The sequence below is a fragment of the Rhinopithecus roxellana genome, chromosome 12, assembly GCF_007565055.1.
Source record: "Rhinopithecus roxellana isolate Shanxi Qingling chromosome 12, ASM756505v1, whole genome shotgun sequence".
NCBI lineage: Eukaryota > Metazoa > Chordata > Mammalia > Primates > Cercopithecidae > Rhinopithecus > Rhinopithecus roxellana.
This window is the reverse complement of record NC_044560.1, coordinates 65,434,305-65,456,344: the sequence shown is the minus strand read 5'-3', so window position 1 is coordinate 65,456,344 and position 22,040 is coordinate 65,434,305.

Here is a 22,040-nt window from a genome sequence, read left to right as displayed (position 1 = left end):
GCAGTTCTTGGCCAGTGACAAATGGATTGGAGTATACACACTCTACCTTCCTTGCCCTTGGAGGCAGAAGGGGTTGGGGGTTGGATAATAAGGAAGAGTGTTCCTCACTATCTTTTAGGACTCCCCAATAAGATTGAACTCAGTTGCCCTACATCTAACACCTGCTTGACAAGGCACAAATTATTGGTTCTATTTCCTTTTCTGTATTTCTCTCCAGATATTTACTGTTGTTTCCTGGGATCGTTTCCCAAATAATATAGCACCAGTTCTCAAATCCTTGTCTCAGAATCTGCTTCTGGGGAAACCAGCTTAAGACAGAGACATTTGTTGGTCATATAAGGCATAAGGAGAGTCTAGGCAAGAGCTTGTAGGGGAGCTGTTATTTAAAGGTAGTAGTGAAGCCCAGCAGGACATGCTGAGCATTTAGATAATACAGAAAATAGGGAGCCATTAAAAATCTAAACAGAGGGGAAACTGGGAGGAAAGCAAAAGTAATATTACATATCCACTTTTTAGAAAGCAAGCACAACTATCTTTGTAATGAAATAGGTTGGAGAAGGTAGGGAAGGCATTCTATTGGTGACAATGAAAGAGACAAAAGTAGTATTTTGATGAGTAATAATGAAAGCTAAATTTGTATACTAATAGGGAATTTGCAGAGAATCTGTAGAACTAGGCAAATAATAGGATAAGAATTTTAAAGGGAGGAGAGTGTACGGCTGTTGATGAAGGCAACATTTTTGGCCTTAACAGACGGGTAGGTGGTGAAGCAATCAACACAGATAAGTAAGAATGGAGAATAAAACACTAGATTTGATTGCTTGTGGAGGATTCAGATGGCACCATCTAAACTTGCCATTTAACAGTTGTTGAACTTATTTTGAACCAGGCAATGACTAGATGGCTAGGTCCTAGTGCTGAGAAGTCACAGTTTCTGCTCTTATGCACCTTAACTGAGTAGTGGAAATGTTGTAAATGTGATACAATGAGAAGACTATTTACACATAGGTGTTGGTTAAAACTGCAGGGGTTAATTTTTTTAATAGTAGAAAAATACTGTTTTGCTAAGATCATGTCTGAACTTGGTGGAATTTCTTTTCATAGGCAAATAGTGCTGTGAAAGAATAGATTACAATATTGTAGCCCTGAAAGTTTTAACATTAATATTCTTAAAAAAGAAGACAGAAAGTGAGGAAGTGCATAGTCAAAAGAATTAGAATTCCCCTGTTTAAGTTGATGTAGAATAATAAAAATCATGAGGCATTGATTGTGGCCTTATTATGTATTAACAGTCTTGTCTGCTAATGTTAGTGTGTCTTCAGTGGCAGAAAAACTAAAAATAAATATATTTTCTTCTCTTGATGCTATTTGCCTAGTTTGTAAATAGCAATGTTTGTTTGACTTCTTGGAAAGGAAACAATAACTGAATTGTGTTTTGAAACTCAGGGAAAAAGACTCAAAAATACGTTCCATGCATTGCCTAATTCTTTTCAAAACAGTGTTTCAATACAATTTAGCATTCCAATAATATTTTTTTTCCTAAAGGATGGTAGTATAGAATCCTGACATGATAAGCACCTAACTTTCTCAGCTTGTTGTATAGGTCTTGTGGGCCTTTATTTATTTAATTGAAGTAATGTTATTTTTGAATCATTTAATAGCATCTTGACTGCCTGGGCTTTTTTGTGTCCCAATCTAAAATAATTCAAGAGATATAGGACATCTGCCTTGTAAATTACATAATCCTTTGTATCTTTTACCATTGGGTGGTAGTTTTTAAAATTATTGAATCTATCTTCAATTATTCATTTCAAATATCGCATATACTTTAAAACCTAACTCACAACCCAATGATCTCTTTTGGGATATTTTCATCCACTGTGACAATTTAATATATATATATCTTACATTTCCTTGATTTATAACTATTGTTTTTTTGTTTTCATTTATTTCTTTAGTCAATTAATTTCTTAGTAAGTATTTATAGAGCTTCTGAAGCTCAAGCCTGCCAGGGGAATCATTCACATGGGAACAAAAACTCTGATTTACCCACATTTTCAATAAATCCTTCATCAGGTTGCTGGTTCCTTGCCTGTGGTGAGCAGGCGTTGCTATAATGAAGTCCCAGAACAGTTTAGACTGGCAAAGGAACACTTTTCAAAGAACCTCGTGGGGCTTCACACTCAGCAGCTGGGGGAACTTGTAGGAATTGAGACCTTGGAAGATTTGTCTATTCTCTGCGTTGCTGTTTCTTCTGCGAGGATAAAAATCTAAACCTTACTCACGTTAAAGAGATCTGTATCTTTTTTTTTTTTTTTTTTTTTTTTTTGAGTCGGAGTCTTGCTCTGTCACCCAGGCTGGTGTGTGCAGTGGCACGATCTCAGCTCACTGCAACCTCTGCCTCCTGGGTTCAAGTGATTCTCCTGCCTCAGCCTCTCAAGTAGCTGGGACTACAAGCACCACCACCACACCCAGCTAATTGTTTTGTATTTTTAGTAGAGATGGGGTTTCATCGTTTTAGCCAGGATGGTCTCGATCTCCTGACTTCATGATCTGCCCGCCTTGGCCTCCCAAAGTGTTGGGATTATAGGCATGAGCCACGGCGCCCAGCTGAGATTCCTATCTTTCAACCGGTGGTGCCTTTCTCAGAATCACATCCTCATCAGCCACTTGACAACACATGCCCAGGTTTTGCCAAAACACCACATAAACACTGGAAATACAACATTATGGCAGACTGCAGTATGGACCTCTCAGGAACCAGGAGCATGCAAGATTGCAGTGCTTCTCCCCCTTTTGGTGTCAGAACCTCTTTATAGTCTTAAGATATCATCAAAGACCCCAAACAACTTTTACTGATATGGGTTATATTCATATTTACCGTGTTGAAAAATAAAGCTAAGCACTTTTTGAAATTGTATTAATTAATTAATTTATTAAAACAACAATAGTAATCCCATTACAAGTTTGGTCTCTGTAGGTGAGGCATGTAGGTGATGCTGTGTCCATTTAAATCATTTATGTCATTCAACAAAAATTGAACATTCTACTCTGTGGTTTGCATTGAATATATAACAACAATTTTATGTTGTTCTATGCACTGGGTATACAACAACATTAACATTAAACCTATGTTTTGGTTATATTGCAATAAAACTGTCCTGTCCTATGTACTGCTACAACAACAATGCTACTGTCTGCAAAGTATGTACAACACTACTATACTACTGTATGCACTGAGTACACATCAGCAATACCACCCTGTTTTCTGTACTGGGTATACAGAAATTTTTGGGCAAATGCCCTCTTGAAGTCTTTACATTTGATCCTTATAGATAGATCACAGGTGGAAGTTCAAGATGCTATTTTAAGAGTGAAAATACAAGAGAATCAAATTTGACCCACCTAGACTTGAAATGAAGATATTGATTTCCACAATGTCTATGTAGTTTGAGACCAAGAAACATCTAGAAGAAATTGGAAAAAAAAGGAAGAATTGTAGAGAAGTCATTCTAACCTACGAATTAGGGAAGATGGGTAGTTGGTGAATTAAAAAAAAAAAAAAAGAAAGAAAAGAAGAAGAAAAGTAAAGGGAAGGAAAAGAAAGGGAAAGAAAAAAAAGAGAAAACCACAAATCCGTGAGTGAAAATGACAGGAAATTATAAATATACATCATAAAAGTTTTATTTTATCTTAAATACATAAATGCACATTGAAGCACATGGAGGCACTGCTTTCTATTCTCTTCTTTTAAGAGATAGGGTCTCGCTCTGTTGCCTGGATTGGAGTGTAGTGGCACAATCATAGCTCACAACAACCTCAAACTCCTGGGCTCAAGGGATCCTCCTGCCTCAGCCTTCCTAGTAGCTAGGATTACAGGCAAGTGACACCATGACCAGCTCTTTCTTTTTCTTTTCTTTCTTTCTTTTTTTTTCTTTCTTTTCTTTTCTTTCTTTTTGTAGAGACGGATCTCGCTATGTTGCCTGGGCCTTGAGTTCCTAAGCAATCCTCCTGCCTCAGCCTCCCAAAGTGCTGGGATAACAGTCGTGAACCATCACACTCAGCCTGCTTTCTTGATATATAGTCTGGGTATTTTGATCTGATTGTTCAGACACTTGGAATTCCACACTGCTTTATATGAACCATATACATCATCAGTCTTTGATAATTTGCAGATTTGATTTTATTAAAGTAGAACAAGAATTTAGACACTTGCAAAAGCAAAAACAGTCTTGGTACAGAATTCTTCCAGATTTTTATTATTTTTTCAATTCTCTTACAATTTCCTTATTTGCAACAATTTAGTAGCACCTTTTGGGGAAGTAAGAAAGGGGAAAGTCTTTCTGCTTTTATTTCTGCTCTTTACAAGTGTTTCCAAAGCATTCATTTAAGTATCTGTAGAAAATACAACCTCATTTTCAGTTATTTTTTAACCAACTAAAATTTAACGTTTATTTCATTTATGAATATAGGCAAGAAACCATGGTGCTGTTAGCAGTACCTGTGACTTTGTTCACAATGGAAATTACAGATACATTCGTATCACATTAGAGTTATTACAGACATCTTGAAATATCATTCATACACATCAGTACTTCAAAATTATGGTCATTATTAGAACCACTACCAGATGTTGTCAATTAATGGATAACAAAGTATGTGTATTACTATTAGCTACAAATTTGTTTTATAATTTTAAAAATGTTCTGATAAAATAATTTACTCCATTTTTAGTTTATTGATTTTATTTCATTCATTTAAAAATACTAATCTGTGAAGGGGCTTGTAGGCTTCAACAGACTGCCAAAGAAGTCCATGGCACAAAAAGTTATCAATGAAAACCCTTTATCAATGACTATTCCAAAGAATGTTGATTTTGTTCCTGGGGATATCAGAGACTGATTTCTCTAGTAACTATAAAGTATCATTTTAATCTGATCATCACATTCATTTATCAAATAATTTGATCAATATTTGGTGAGTTTCCACTGCAAATTAGATACTGACCTATGTCCTTGGGATACATCAGTGAACCTAACAAAAATCTCAACCTTTGTGGACTTTTCATACTAGCAGGGAAGGCAGATGATAATCAACACAAAAAATACACAGGTTATGTAATAGGTCCAAAGCTAGAAAGGAAAGGTGCCAGGAAGGCTTTTGTTGCCATTTTAAAGGTGGGGTGCCAGGAAGGGTTTTGCTGCCATTTTAAATTGAGTGGTCAGAGCAGGTCTCATGTACAGACTTGCCTATAAGGGTGAGCAAGTCCAGAAGTCTCCAGACAGAATTTCCCAGGCAAAGGAAACAACTCAAAGCTCAGAGGAGGGATCATGTTTACTATGTTCAAGAAATAGCCAGAAAGACTCTGTGGCTGGAGCACAGTAGGATGAGGAAGAAAAGAAGGAGGGAAGATCAGAGAGCTAATGGAGGGAGGAGGAGAGTACATAGAGGTCTTTACAAGCCATATAAGAACTTGGACTTTCACTCTGAGGTAGGTGAGGAGCCTTTACAGGATGTTTTGGGAAAGAAATGCCATGATCTGACTTATGTTTCAAAAGGATCACTTATACTTCTTTGTGGGCAACAGAACAGCAGGAGGCAAGGGTGGGAACAGGAAAACAGTTATGAGATGGTTGCTAAAATCTAGCAAGTCTGACCCACAGTGATAGCAATGGAGGTGGTGAGGAGTAACTGGGCTTTGAATATATGTTTAGGGTAAACACAAGAAGACTTCCTGGTGAATCAGATGTGCAATGGGCGTAGTAAAGAGAGGAATCAAGGGTGACTCAAAGATTTTGACCTAAGCACTAGAGGGGTGAATTTTTCATCTACTGAGATGGAAAGCTTTGAGCAGCTCAGATATTTGGGAGAAGATCAGGAGTTGCTCTTGAAAAGTTTGAATGATCTAAATGGTAGACTTTGAATATAGATTTGGAGTCTGAGGCAAAGGAACATCCAGGGCTGGAGATGTAAATTCAGCAACAAAGGGCATACAGAGGGAGACTGGATGAGATCCTCAAAGGAAGGAGAATGGATAAAAAAGGAAACTACAATCTGGGGCAAGTCAGTCCAGGACTAAGAGGTATAAGCAAAGATAAGTCATTCACAAAGGTCTGAGACTAACAACCAGTGAATTAGGAAGCCTTAGAAGCCAAGAAAAAAAAAGTATGAAGGAGTAGTGCCCTCTCTGTCAAGGGAGGTAAAATGTGAGAGGACCAAATGTGGGCCATGAGATTTAGCAACCCGAAGTTTATCTGAGACCTCAGCAAGAGCAATTTTGGTGAGAGTTAAGACCTGATTTCAGTGGATCTATGAGAGAATGAGAGGAGATGAACTGGATAGAATTAATAGACCCCCTTTCCAAGTGTTTTTCTGCAAAGGCAAAGAGAGATGGAGTCATAGTAAGGTCCAGTAAAAGGTTTTATTTCTGTTTTTTCTTGGTTTTTTTTTGTTGGTTTGGTTTTTCATTTTTAAGATAAATGCATAACAATCTTTTGTGCTGAGGAGGATGATTCAAAAAGTGGAAAGAATTGACAAGGTAAGAGAGATGGGAGAATAGGTGCAGGGATGCCTTTGAGTGGGCAGCAGGGCTTGGAATCTGGTGCACGTGTGAAGAGACTGGCTCTAGAAAGACCACAGATAATTCACCTTTCAAAACAGCAAGAAAAGCACAGTGCGTACACGTACTTGTGGGAGGGTGAGCAGGTGCAGTAGTGAGAGACTGGGGAAATTCTCTTTTAATTGTTTCACCTCTGTCAGTGAAGGAGAAAAAAAGATCGTGCATTGAGAATGAACGTGAGGGAGCAGGTGCCAGAGATTTAAAAGGGGGGCGAGAAAGGACAGTTGATTGGGAAAGAGATAGAATAGTGGCTCTCAGAGGGCAGTCTCCAGATCAGCAGCATTGGTATCACTTGAAGACTTGTTAGTAATGCAAAATCTCAGGCCTTAGTTCCAGCTTGCTGAATCGGGAACTCTGAGGTGGGCTCAGCAGTCTGTGTCTTAGTAAGCCTTGCAGGGATTCTGATGCACACTGAAGTTTGAAGTGGAATGGATGGTGTCTATATGATTGCTGGGTCACCCCACCTATCTTGAATGTCAAGAACATGCCGAGTGAGACCAGTCAGTATATTGTAGCTCTTTCTCCAGCTACAACCAGGTATTTCTTATGGGATGAGCAGAGAGTTGGATGTACAGGTTTTGATTGTTGGTTTATAAGAGATAAATGGATCTGAACAATTACAATAATAGAGATTGTGATGGGCTGAGTTGTACTCCCCCAAACTCATATGTTCAAGTGACAACCCTCAATAGTATAGAATGTGATTGCATTTGGATGCAGGACCTTTATGGAAGCAATTAAGGTTAAATGAGGTCATTAAAGTGAGCCCTAATCCAATATGACTGGTGTCCTTATAAGAAGAGATTAGGAAGCAGACATGTACAGAGGGAAGATCATATGAAGACAAATAAAAAAAAAAACAAGCCAGATAGAGAAGTCTCAGTAGACGCCACCTTGATCTTGGACTTCTAGCCTCTAGAAATGTGAGAAAATAAACTTCTGTTGGATAAGCCACCCAATCTGTGGTACTTTGTTAAGGCAGCCCCAGTGAATGAATAAACACATACCAGAAAAGGGTTAAAAGGTCTGCCTTCACTGGGTAGATTAGTACCTTGGCCACCACATGCTCTAAGTTCCTCTATGCCCTTCTGCGAAGGGGGATAATGATAATGATAGAGTCTACTCAGGAGCTGATATGGTTAGGCTTTGTGTCAACACCCAAATCTCCTCTTGAATTGTAATCCCCAGATATTTAGAGAGAGACCTGGTGGGAAGTGACTGGGTTATCGATATGGTTTCCCCATGCAGTTCTTGTGATAGTGAGCAAATTCTGATGAGATCTGATAGTTTTATAAATGGTAGTTTTTCCTGCACTGACATACATGCTGTCTCTTTCCTTCCATCACGTGAAGAAAGTCTTTGCTTCCCCTTCACCTTCTGCCGTGATTGTAAGGTTCCTGAAACCTCTCCAGCTGTGCAAAACTGTGAGTCAATTAAACCTCTTTCCTTTATAAATTACCCGGTTTTGGGCAGTTCTTTACAGCAGTGTGAAAACAGACTCATACAGGAGTTATTGTGGAGATTCAGTGAGGCAATGCATGGAAAGCCTCAGCTCAGTCCTAACCCATGATAGGTCCTCAAAAATGTCAGCGTGAAAATGACCACTACCTCAAAGGAGCATATGTGCTTGGTCAGGATGGCTCTCCCTTGTGAATCCACATTTAGAGCCAAAAATTGCCAAGTCCCGGGGGGAATTGGGCTCAGCAGCTGGCAATTTGAGGCATGTGTTCCTGAGCCCTATGGCAGTGACCTTTTATCCTTCTCAGGAATTGATTTCTGAAGCAGCCCTAAAGGCCACAAAGCAGAGTTGGGACTCCTGGATTGATTTTCTATGTTGACATAGCAGGCCAAGCCCTGTCTGGTTTATAAACTGATGTTGTATTATTTCCAAGTCTCTTATAAAACTGAGCCAGGAAAATCATTCTTACAGAATTATTGAGTTTTCTCTTGTGTAGTTTGGGGGGCTGTGGAGGCAGGGGACGAGGGGTAGGGAGGAGACTAAGCAATTTCTTTTCTCCTCCCAATTTTGTATTTAGCCATTTCGAAGTGTCATCACACTGAGAAAATACTTGTTAATTGGCAATATGATAGTTTTTTATATAAGACCCAATCTAGGCTAGGGATGCTATTTACTGTGATTATCACTTGCAAGTGTGGTGGTTTGTTGTATATTTCCTCCACAAGCAGTTATTTGTTAGTAATGGATTTCTGTAAGCCAAATTATATCCTCCCTTTAAGGATCATTTTGACTGTGTATCTACAACACCCTTTCAGAAAGGGCTAATTATTATTGACAGGAATGATAGAGAGACAGATTCTCCCTGTTCTGGGCAATTGAATAACCTCTTGTCCCAGTTTACTTCGTGCAGATATGTCATTGAACTAGCATCTTTGATTTGTGTTTAAACCACAATAAAAGTAAGTATGGGAAGTCTCAGTTTATGTAAAGGGCAGTACTCCCACAATCTCAAACATTTTTCAAAATTCTGCAAATGTACTGTTTGTGGATTCCACAGACTTTATTCATAGGGTCACTCTGCATAAAGGAACCATCTGCAAGTGCCTTTTGTCCCATTAAATCAGAGAAAAAACCTGGTGGTTTATAGTTGAATCAGTTCTACACACTTAAGAGCTTGGTCTATTTATTAGAGTTTTTCATTAGTGTTTTTCATTAGTGACCTTGATTTAATAAGGATTTCAACCTAATGTCTTTACGTTTGTTCAAAATTTTTTCTAAGACAATATTGGACTTTAGATTTTATTTATGACATTTTCTGTGCTGAGTGCTATGTTTCATGTTCACAAATCTCATATTTTTATATATAAAGTGAAAATTTACATTGTTTTACCCTGTCTTTCCAAAAGCTAATAGTTATTCCTATATCCTTCTATTTGTCACTGATTTGAAATGTCGCTTTTGTTATGTAGTACTTTCTTACATCTGCTAAGTCATCTATATCAGATAGCTGTCTAGTTCCATGATTTGTAGGTCTGTTCTCTTATCAATACCAGTCTCACTGAATGATTGAAATCTTATAGTGTATTTTCATGTATGTCAAGGATAGTCCTTACCTATTACTCTTTTTTATCAAAATATTTCATTGTTTTCTGAATGGTTTATTATTCCAAATAAAAATTTTAACACTGCGATGATAAAGACAATACTCTTTAAGTATTAAATTTAGCAGGTAATGAAATGATATCTGATAAAAGGTAATAGCTGTCTTGATTTTTCAATCACACCCTAAAATCAAACACTGTTAACAATGTGGTGAGTGTACTGCCAGATCTTTTTCTGTGCATTTGATTATACTTGCTTTCAAAATAGCTTGGGGCTTTGTTTTTACTTGAATTACCATAGTACACATACTAATATTTTCAACCTGTAACTACTGAGCACCCACATGTACAGGCACCAAGACACATTGGTCACCAAAGCAAGCAAATACTACTGGGATTATGAAGTTTCCATTCTAGGGGAGAAAAGCAGAGGATGAGCAATAAGCATCACATATCATCAAATCATGTAACATCTTAGAAGATGGCAATGCAGTGAAATTGCAGAGCAGAGGAAGAGGGGTGAGAAGTTTGTGTGTGTAGTGAGGGGTGCCGCAATTTTAAACAAGATGGCCAGGCAAGCTTCACTGAGGGAGTATTTGGGCAAAGACTTGTAGGAGATGTTCCAAACTTAGTTTAACACTAAATATGTGGAAGACTTTTCTTATCAGCATATGAAGATATCTTCATTCTTTTAATTGCTCTTTAATATTCTATGGCACTCTAATGCTTTTTTCTTGGAAACTAAGAATATAGGAAATTTTAAAAACACGATGAACAACATGTATTTACTAAACATAGAAATATGTTATTTAAGCTAAGAATATACATTATTTTTAACATTAATGAAATATCTAAAATAATTTACTACACATTAGTCATTAATCATCATCTCAAGAAATTAGAAACAAAATACCAAATGGATATAATTCAGATTATATCATTAAACTACATGCATAAATTTAGAAAAGAACAATGAATTAATAGCCAATTAAATCCAATTACCATAGACATTTTAAAAATGCATGACAATGACAACAGATAATCAAAATTGGTGTTAGAAACTGTTTTAAAACAAACAGTGAGAATATTAACCATCAATTCCTCTGAGATACAATAAAAGTAATATTCAGAGTTAATTTCACAATCCCCAAAATGCTTAATTGAAAGCAACATAGTTTAATATAAAGTATTGTACTCGAAATCAAGGAAAAGAATAAAATGCGAGTAAATCAGAATTTGCAAATGAAAAATTATGAATTAAACAACATTGAAAAATAGCTGATAATCTATACCAATCTACTTCGTAAGTTAGTTGAAGAAAAAAGATAAGGGGATATAATTACAAATAAAGAGAACTTTTTAAAATAAAAAGAATAACATCATTTTTGTCATATATATAATCATTATATATGTAATCAAATATATGTAAAATAGCATATACTTTTTTTTCAAAATCTAGAATCCAGATAAAACGCATAGTCTCTAGAAAAATGTAAATTACTAACATTGACTCAAGAAAAGTAGATAACCTAAATAGACCAATTACAATAAAACAAGCAAAATATAGTCAAAGTATTCCCTTAAATATTAAAAAATTTAGTTTTATTGTGGTTGATTAAAATGACCATTTCTTATTTTTCTTCTCAATTATTATTAAAAACTAACCAGAAAAATAAAAAGCAAAAAAGTTAAATTTTTGGTTGAAACCATCAGACTACTTAAATCTCTGAACTGCCAAATAAGAAGAGAGCAGCCCAAATCAGTCAAGGTGAAACAGGTGTGAGTGAAGAGAGACACCGGAAAAAAATGGTCATAACTTCAGAGCTCAGAAAATGTTGGCAAAGCATTCCTTTCTAACTTAAGTGGCACAAGCTATTGCAAAGCAGCACGTTTTTCTTTACAACAGGACCAGGGTCTAGGAACTCTTAGTGGGAAGTTCCCTGAGTCTGATTCTGAGGAGAAATAGAGAAGGAAATCTGCATGGGCCATGTTCACAGATGAGCTGCATTTGCAGGTAGAGTATCAGTGAGGTAGAGGTAAGGAAACTTCACGTTGTGAGCAGCTCTGCAGAATTGATTTTGGTAGACTGGGGCGAAGTAAAATTGAAGCAACATAGATAATTCTTTTTAGACTTGAACATGACTCTGTTCCCCTCCCACACTTTCTAGAAAGAGCTGGTCAAGGATTTTTAGTCAAATAAAAAAGGTACGTGCTTAAAAACAACAAAAACTAGCATAGTATGTATTGTCATTTTTAAAGAGAACATAAAAACCAAATAGCAGTTACAGAATAATCTTTGGAAAACAAACCTGTTTTTCACAAAACAGTAGAAGTTGTTCCTAAATGTATCAATGAAGTTAAAATAAGACTTAAAGCAGCTGCTTTCATAAAACCAAAGCACAAAAAATTCATGTAAGAGTTCAGGAAAGATATGAGAAGACTACGGAAAGAAATATGAGCTTGCAGAGTTTAGAAAAGTGGTTGATGATTCAAATGTATTTGAAAATATGATTCAAGAGGACTTATTTATAAAAGGAGGCCTGAGTCTATATACTTAAAGGACATATTCTGTTAGCACTACTGGACTTCAAATGCAATAAAGGACTCTTCAAGCCGGCAAAGGGTTAAAGACCCTTCTAGGGGAAAAGAAATCAGGTCGTCCTTATTAGCTCTACATTGACATAAAATGCTAGAGGCTTTTGAAGCAATAACCACAACCTGTAAGGAATGTGATCCCTAAATTTTCCACCCAGATAAACTGTAATTCAAGTAAAAAGCAGTTGAAACTGTTAAGGGAATACTACTTTTGCTTTTCAGATTGGCAAAGATCAACAAGTTTGATAACACACTATGTTGGTAAGAATACGGGGACACAGTCCAGGTTCAGTGGCTCATGCCTGTATTCCCAGCATTTTGGAGGCTGAGGCAGGTGGATTGCCTGAGGTCAGGAGTTTGAGACCAGCCTGACCAACATGGTGAAACCCTGTCTCTACTAAAAATACAAAAATTAGTCGGGCATAGTGGCAGGTGCCTGTAATCCAGCTACTGGGGAGGCCGTGGCAGGAGAATCACTTGATTCTCTGCCTGGGAGGCGGAGGTTGCTGTGAGCTGAGATTGCGCCACTGCACTCCAACCTGGGTGACAAGAACAAGACTTCGTCTCAAAAAAAAAAAAAGGGGGGGGGTGGGGGAGGGGACACAGGTGTTCTATACATTGCAGGTGGGAAGATGCATTGGTATATCTTCTAAGGAGAGCAATATGACAAGGACTTTTGAAATTATATATACAAGTGCCTTTCGACTTGGGATTTTTCTAAGATTTTTAAGATTTTTTCTTGCAGAAATTCTTGCACAAAATTACAAAGATATAAATACAAGTATTTTCATGTAACATTTTGCTTATAGAAAATGATTGGAAGCAAACCCAGGTGAGGTGACTTGTACCTATAATCCCAGCTACTCAGGATGCTGAAGTGGGGTGGGAGGATAGCTTGAGCCCAGAAGTTCGAGACCAGCCTGGGCAACATAGTGAGACCCTGTCTCAAAAAAAAAAAAAAAAAAAAAGATTAGGAGCAAAGCAATGCTTGTCAATATGGGAATATTTAAATACCTTATTGGTATTTACATGCATGACATAAAGAATACTTTAAAGCAAGATAAATACATTTCTATTGTAAAAGACTAGATGAGAACATTTTTGATCAGGAAGGGGCTGCTTGGCTTCTAGCTATGCAATCAGATTCCTATAAAGGTCTTCCTTTTAATCTATAAATGAAGCTACTATAACTTGTCTCTTCACTTCATCCTAAACGTCTCCCCTAACCCATGCCATCTTCCCCTAAGTACTCTCATACTTTCTCTGTCTTCCAACCCCCAAAATATCTATCTTAAGAAAGACTTAAAAATTCATTTCTTTAGTGTGTAAATGCCTCATGTGGCTTAATTTGTAAATCTTGGGATTGTTTGTTGTTCAAGAGAAGGCAGCATTTAAGTCAAAGTATAAATATGTAGTTGTAGAGTCTCAGTATCCGCTTGCCTATGGATGAGTTGGTTTGTGGGTGGCAGGTGGTGGGGGGATGTAACCTTTCCTATCGCTTTTCAAATCTGATATTTTGCCTTCTTGTAATCCTGTCTTTGTTCAGAACATACACGTTTGCATACATTGGAAAATAGAGATTTTTTTCTTTGCTTTCTCTTTTTGCAGTTCTGTGAGGCTATGCTTCCTTTCCCATGGGTATTTGTGGAGGGAGTTTGTTTGTTTGATGTTCCTTCTACCACATTAGTGTGCCATACTGTATTCTACAAGTGGCTTGGGAATCCAATGTAAGATTTTTTCAAATTCAATATTTTATGTGCAAATCATGTCTAAGCATTCTCCTGAGCATTGTGAAGAACACTGGAGGTTTCGCCTGAGTTCTTCCCTCAGTTTAAGATTTACTGGTACCCTTCCCACCACATTTCCTCCAAGTTCCTCTTTCGCTGTCTACATACTTCTGTCTTTTAAAACACCAACTAATGTGTTCCCTTCCACACAAAGCCTTTTGTTGTTGTTGTTAAGTCTCCCCAAACACAGAAATCTTTATTTGGAAACAAATGAACTCATACAGCCCTTACTGAATGTATCTATAATGTGATACTCTGTTGAAAAAGAACATACGTGTTCTCTCCCTCTGGGCTTGTTGGCATGAAGTTGGCAAAAAGTTTTAACATTTTGTGAATATGCTTCTTTGATCACAATGTGTTGTGTTCAGGGATATTTATTTCATGAAATTAAACAATGCGTCTCCCACACACATCTTTTGTAAGCACTATTGGCATAGTATTATATTAGCATGTTTAAGTTTTTTAAAACATAGATACGTAACATAACCTGGTGCTTGCAAAAAGGAAGCTACTCTGCTCTATCATTATCTCATTGGGAAATTACTGATTTTGTGAAAATTTATCAAGTGGTTGAAGATGGATCAAAAAGGGGGAAATCTCCCTTACGCTTCTTTTCATGGAGGCAGGCATTCCCAAGTTCCAGATGGAATCTGCTCCACTTCCGGTCCTGGGTTGGGTGGTCTCTTCCCTCCTTTCTGGCTGTGGCCATCAGCAGCAGGTTGGCTTTATTCATTTAATCTCAAAATTTGGAAAGCATATTCATAAACCTTCTAATTATTTGGAGTGGAATAGACTGTAGGTTTTGCTCTTAAGATACCATCTCCCTACTTTTTTTCCCTCATACAATAAATGCCTTTCCTTTGTCATTTCACTGCCAGGCACAATGCCTCTTCTAGTCGTACACACACACATTATTAGCTGGCTATACATGTAGAGGGCCAGTAGCTGGCTATGCGTTCAGATGTTACTGTTTTGTGTGTTGGCTCACTGACTGGACTCTAAGCATTTCTAAGTGTCCAACATAGCTTTGTATCCCCTTCCCCCAGAACTTACAGAACCTACCACAGGCTTGCTCAGTGAGTAGTGTTTGTTATCAAGGAGGATGGTGCACAGTCAGGCTTTCAGAGAGGGGGAGTCAGGATGGCACAAGCATTCTGCTGCAAGTGGCATGTGAGTTTCTGTTCCCTTTTGCTTTTCTACCTTCCCACATGTGTTTTTAAAGTGATGCTGATGAACGTCAGAACTGATGGCTGGTCAACTCATGTGAATGTCATATAAACACAAGCATTTATGAATAGAAAACGTGTCAGCAGCCCAGCATCTCAGTATCTTCTCCTTTCTGTGCCTGAATCTCTTACAGGATGGAGTAGAGTTGTTTTATTTGACCCATCCTGGAAAGGAAAGTGATACTTTGAAGCTGCTTTTGCAATGTCAGAAAATATCCACTGGTCCACCTTGGCTAATGAAACCTGCTAGTAAATCATTCTCTCCTGACATATCAAAATAGGACAGTTTCCAAAATTCATGTTAGTCATAATTCAGTGGGTGAGATCTATGTCTTAAAAGAGTTAGGTAAATTTATATTTGATAAATATACAGAAGTAGCATTTTTGGGGGAAATACATTTTAAAATAATGGCTTCAACAGCTAGATCAACAGGTCATGCATAGTAAACCAATAACTATTATAAAATAGCACCCACCCACCCATTTTATAAACAATTTATGTAAATGCTTTTGGCTATCATCTGGTTTCCAGAAGACATAATACTTTCAATGTGATTCTGAAGTAAAACTTTTTAAAAAAACTGTTGGATGATCTTGCACAAAACACAGTTCAGCTCTCTAATTTCCAGAGAAAGCAGAAATCTCATTGAACTTAAAATTTATGTTTTTTTTTTTCTTTAGTTCATGGAAAGTTTGGTAATATCAGATTAAAATAAGATATAATAGGAGTGATTTCTGTGCACAGTCCTGAAGTTTGTTTAATATTCCACATAAACAGCCCTTGTTGCCAGGGGATAGCTTGGAAATGAAAGAAAGTGAGACCTACAAACCTGTCTTTAAAAGGACACTGCACATACCTTAAAATTATATCCTCCTGGAGGAAGATTATTTGTTGAAATAATTATAGAAGTTGACACTTTTCTGAGAAAGTTAGAAAAGTTCCTTTTGTGTTTTATTCATAGTAAAGGCAGTCTGAGAAAAAGGTCTCTGTTGACCTAGATTTGCTGTTTTCCTGTATGCCAATAATTCAAAGAACCCAAATTCATGCATCTGACACTATCTCATCACAAATAGCAGTATTCCTGAGTATGTGTTCTTCAAGAAGTTCAAATCATACCACACACATTTTTCTCGTGAATTCTCCCATACTATTAGGTCCAAATTTCAGGACTGTGGAAATTAAGATTGAGAGAGGTGGAGTTATTTACCCCCAAACATGCACTATGCTAAGTAAGGAGCTTGGGCATGGAGTCCCAGAGTGCTCTTTGTACTGGGTGGAAGCTCCATTCTTCCACACAGGACCACTGGAAGGTGATCTACCTCAAGTGCCACATGCTTTTAATAAGTGAGGTTGTATTCTTAGGCCAACTACATATCCATTGAATTTATTTACAGTGGCCACAGTGTCTCATTTGGAAGATCAATACCTCACCAACACTGAGCCATAAAACATAAATTCTTTTGGATAAAAGCTGCTTCCCTATCACTTTATGGAACTTGGCTCTTAGCATCATAGACCTGCCATGTTTCCCATTGGCATGAGCTTTGATAATTTATTTTGCCAAGGGCAAGATTTATACGCATGAACCACATTTATTCCAATAATGAATGCATTACTTTCCCTCAAATGTACAGTGAAAAATTACTATTAAGTCATTATTCTGGCTCAGCCGATGGGGCTGGGGATGAGAAAATAGTCCTTTGAAGCTTTTACAAATTTTTTTAGCTGTCTTGAAGCCCTCATTCTTCATCAGGTATGGGAGATACACATGCCAGACATTCTAGGGAGAAGCCTTAGTCAATCTTTTGAAGAGAAGTCTTACCAATCTCCATTTGATTCTCCTGTTGGAGAGGTTAAAAAGTATACTTCCCAAACTCCTTTGCAGCTAAAGTCATTTACATGCACTTGTAACAGATTTGGAAATCAGAAGTGAGGCAGAGGCCATTTTCTTGCAGTTGTAGCTACAGGTAAAATTTGGCAGTCACGAAGTTCACAGCGGTTCAACATGACATTCTGGGGAGCCACTGGTATAAGGAGATTATGATGGCTACAGTGGTAGGAACTGATAGCAGTAGTCACTGCCTGAACTTTGGATTTCACATATAATGGTATGACCTAGAAACTAAAAATTCAAGGGCAGTCCACTGACATCCATTCCTCCAGCCCTTCAAAAGACTTTGTAAGTGCACACTTCACTGCATGAAATCACTTTCTGTTTGATGTGCTGGTGGTGGGTTTGGAACTTTAGTGAAGCAGCAACTGTTCTTCTACTTTTAAGTGTTGAGGAATAGATAATTGGGAATTGGGTCATCATAGAGTAGAAGATTAGACATATTTACGTTCAAATGCTGGTTTTTGAACCAGTATTTTCAAATACTCTGAAACTTTGATTCTATTTTCTTGTCTTAAGAATGAGTCTACTAATATCAGCTTTATAGGAGTTTTGTGAATATTATAAGTAATAATGTATATAAATGCTGAATTAATTATATTGATTTGGTTTTAGTAATAACATTTAAAAATTCTCTTACTAAAACCAGTTGAAATCATAAGGAAATTGATCATCTCAAATATTGGGAGTTAATATGCAGGATAAGCTCAAGGAATGATGAAATATGTGGCTCAATGATGTCAAACGGGTTCAATGATTTAAACAGTCCAACGACTTTTTTTTTTTGAAAACACAATCTTACTGAACCACAGACATGATATTCTGGTGACTTTTGCACTATAATGTCTGAGTTGAATAGTTGCCACAGGAACCAAGGACCGTCAGATTGGCAATGCTAAAGTATTTACTATATGATTCTTTGCAGAAAGAGTTTACTGACCCTTAATATAAATATAGACATTACTATCTTCAGCAGTGATTTCATCCTAAAAATGAATCCCTTTATGGCCAGAAGATGGCTACCAGCAGCCACTGGGCTGTAGATCTCTCTGTTTATAACTAACTAACAGAGGAAAGGGGAAGGTGGGAAGAGAATCATGTCCTTCAGGCATGGCTCATTTCTGTTCCTTCAATTTGATTGGACCAAATTATATTACGTGGCCACCCCTGGACCAAAGGCTGTTGTAATGGAACCTGCTAAGCATGAATTGACTTAGACTAGACAGAATCTCACTCTGGAGCTCATGATGGGCTGCTTACTTTGAAAATTTGGGATTCTGTAAGGAAGAAAGGAAGAAGAAATGGTGCTTGGGTCAGCAGCACACCTTGTCTACCACAAGCAGTTAACAAAGTGCCTAGAAACATGTCAGGTGCTCAATAATTGTTCATTCCTTTGCCCAGAAGTGAAGGGGTCTACTTGGCTCCAGTAAAATGAGCACCAGGCTAGGAGTTCAGAGATGTGGCATTTCATACTGGCTTAAGCTAAGACTAGCTTGTGACCCTGGAAAAAAAGTCATTTAACTTTAATTTCTCCATTGTTATATAAAGAGCTGTGAATTAGGCAATACCTAAGGGCTATTCTGGTTCTTAAATAAAAGTATTAATTAAAAGATCTATATTTGTCTAATGCATTAGAGTTTTCAAATTTCTCTTTGTATACATTACAAGGAAATTTTCTGCAGCAGTCCGAAGAAGAATACCCCAAAGATGTAAGATTGGAGTATGCACTTACTTCTTGATAGCTGCACATCCTTGCTGGGACTGAATGTTAACCAGAGGTGGGAGACGAACTCTGCCATGGAACATCTCATTCACTCATTCATTCATCACATGTTATTCAATGTCTAGTACGTGCTAGACACTAAGCTAAATGGAGAAGAGGCTCTGATTTCACAGCGTCTACATTCAAATGGGGGATGAAGAATTGTCAGTAACCGTGAAAGCAGAACAACTATTTCACATAGTGACAGAGTGCTATGAAGACAATAAAGCGAGCGAATATAAGAAATGACTGTGAAAAAAATGACTGTGGAGGTTACATCATGTCAGGGGGTCAGGACAGACTTCTATCAGAGAAGTTTTCATCAGTTAAGATGTGAATGTATAAATCTGGAGGAATAACATCTCTTTCCCTTTTATGTATTTTGCCTGATTTTTAGGTTTCATTGATACAGCTATAATTTTCCATTTCTTTCCTAAGAGTTTTCTCTGTTGAGAAGCTTTTACAAGCCTTCCCTTGGGAAAATGTTATGTGTTGGAAGAAGGAAGACTGGAGAAGAAGAAATTTTAAAATAGTTTTTGAGTTATTTCAGAATTACAGAGCTATGTCTTCTAAGGTTGTAAACTCTTCTTCAGCTGTTATGAGAGTTAAAGCTCATATTTTCTAATTTTGGAAGCATATTTTAGGCAATAGAAACTGAAGTACCCAGAGACCTATAGCAATATCTTCATATGCCAATCAAGTTGCGTGAAGAGGCACAGAAACAGCACCCCAGATTCACCCACTCCTGGGTAAAGTGACTTTTCAAGTTTCAGAGAAAAAGAACAAAGTACTTCAAGAGGCAGCAGGAGTATCTTCCTGCTTGGAGTCTAAACTGAAAATGGATTCCTCATTTGTGCAGGGATTTAGCACTTCTGTTATCTCCACTCCTTGGTCCAACCTTAGCTGATGATGTTACTGCTCAATTCATCCTTTTGCCTCAATAGCAAGTGTCTTCTGCTATGTTTACTAAACCCTCATTCTTGTTTCCTGTCTTTGCTTCCCTAAAACCTTGTTTCTACTTTTGAATGTGTTTTTCAAAGCAGCTTATAAGCATTTAGACATTTGAATATGTTACTAATGCCACACTTGTAAAAACAAAACAAAAAACAAAAAACTAAACAACAACAACAAAAAAAGGGTTAATCTGGGAAATCCAAAATTGATATAGGAAAGAGTAATCCTGCCTCTAGGTGAAATTGACCCAGTTAATGTTTGTAATGATGGGTTTGCAGGGATTTTATAAAAGTCAGTTTGTCTTATCTGTGTCTGGTCTATATAGTGGTGAGGTAAATGATTAATTCAGTTAACTTGCTGACTCTCTCCTCTGCCCCAGAAAAAAAGTCAACCAGTTTTGTATCACTGCTTCAATAACAAAACTCTGAAAAAAGTCACTTATTTTTTATATGTGAATGATTAAAATGTGTTTTGAGATCATAAATGCCCCAAACTTTTGAAGATAAAAATACAAAAGATGAAATTGATTGGGAAATAATATAACTATATAAGTAACATAAACAAGCAGTAATAATACAAAGATATTTTGCATACTTACATCAGGCTCCACCAGACAAAACATCAGTCATATAAATAAATTCTTTTAAAATTATAAATCCAGTTGATCCTAAATCACACCTTCCTGTCTTGGTGCCTACCACAATCTCCGTATTGACTGGGGAAATGACAGAGATATTTTGAATAGACATGCCTATAGAAAATGATCATGATTATGAAATGATGATTGTGAAATGATTATGAAAACTGAGGTTTAAGGAGAGTCCAAGTAACTCCTTCAAAGTCACTTAATCCATTCAAGTTGGGTTTCAAGCCCAGATCTGCATAGTCTCAAGCTCTCTCCACTATAGCAGGATACCTGCTTTACTAAAGTTTTGCATCTCCCATGTTTCTTTGCACATGTTATCACAGTTATTTGCTGATTGAATGAAATAATGACAATACACATCACAACTGAATGGAATTATTGAATTATCCTTCTAAATCCTAATCCTTAATTATTTTAAGTGTAACAGTCTAGATTGGTTCAGCTAACCTTCTTCAAAGGACTAGAATGTGAATATTTTAGGCTTGTCCAGCCATGCAATCTCTCTCACACCTTCTCAGCCCTGTCCTGGTAGTGTGAAAGCAGCAACTGGACAACAGCAAATCAGGAGACATGGCCATGTTCCAGTAAACCTCTACTTGCGGCCGGGTGTGGTGGCTCACACCTGTAATCCTAGCACTTTGGGAGGCCGAGGTGGGTGGATCACCTGAGGTTGGGAGTTTAAGACCAGCCTGACCAAGGGAGAAACCCTGTCTCTACTAAAAATACAAAATTAGCTTGGCATAGTGGCACACACCTGTAATCTCAGCTACTTGGGAGGCTGAGGCAGGAGAATTGCTTGAACCCGGGAAGCAGAGGTTGCAGTGAGCCAAGATCAGGCCATTACACTCCAGCCTGGTCAACAGGGCAACAAGAGCCAAACTCCATCTCAAAACAAAACAAATAAAACAACAACAACAGCAAAACAGGCAGCTTTATTTGCAAATCCAGGACCACACAGTGGGCCTATTTGACGACCCCGGTGTAGATATCGAAACTATTCCACTGTCTGTTAATAACGAGCACTTTCTCCTGAGTGTAGTTTTGGTGACTTGCGGTACTTACATCCGGTTTATGTGTAGGCTGTGCTCACTTTGATTGGAATTGTCTCTGTATATACCTTTCCTTGTATTTGTGACTGTTCCTCTCATGGCCTGTTAACTGAAATTATGTGCAGCAATTACGAATTACAGACTACAAAGGATTGCAGTTATTCTTAGGACTGTTTATTCTGTGTTATTCTTTTTAACAAGGCACCAGTTAGGATAAATCCCTCCCCTCACTTTAAAGTAATGCCTCCTTATTAAAATTTTAATTCTCCAAGTGGTTCTAATCTCAGTTGTTCCTCAACAGTTTCTTCATCAAAACCCCCTCCACTACATCCAGCATTCAAACTAGGATGACGTTTTTTACGGTCTTTTCTCTTTTTCTGTATGACTTCCTAAAAGCAATCCCCAATTAAGTGTCACCCAGGCAACCAGTACACTTAAATCACCTTCTTT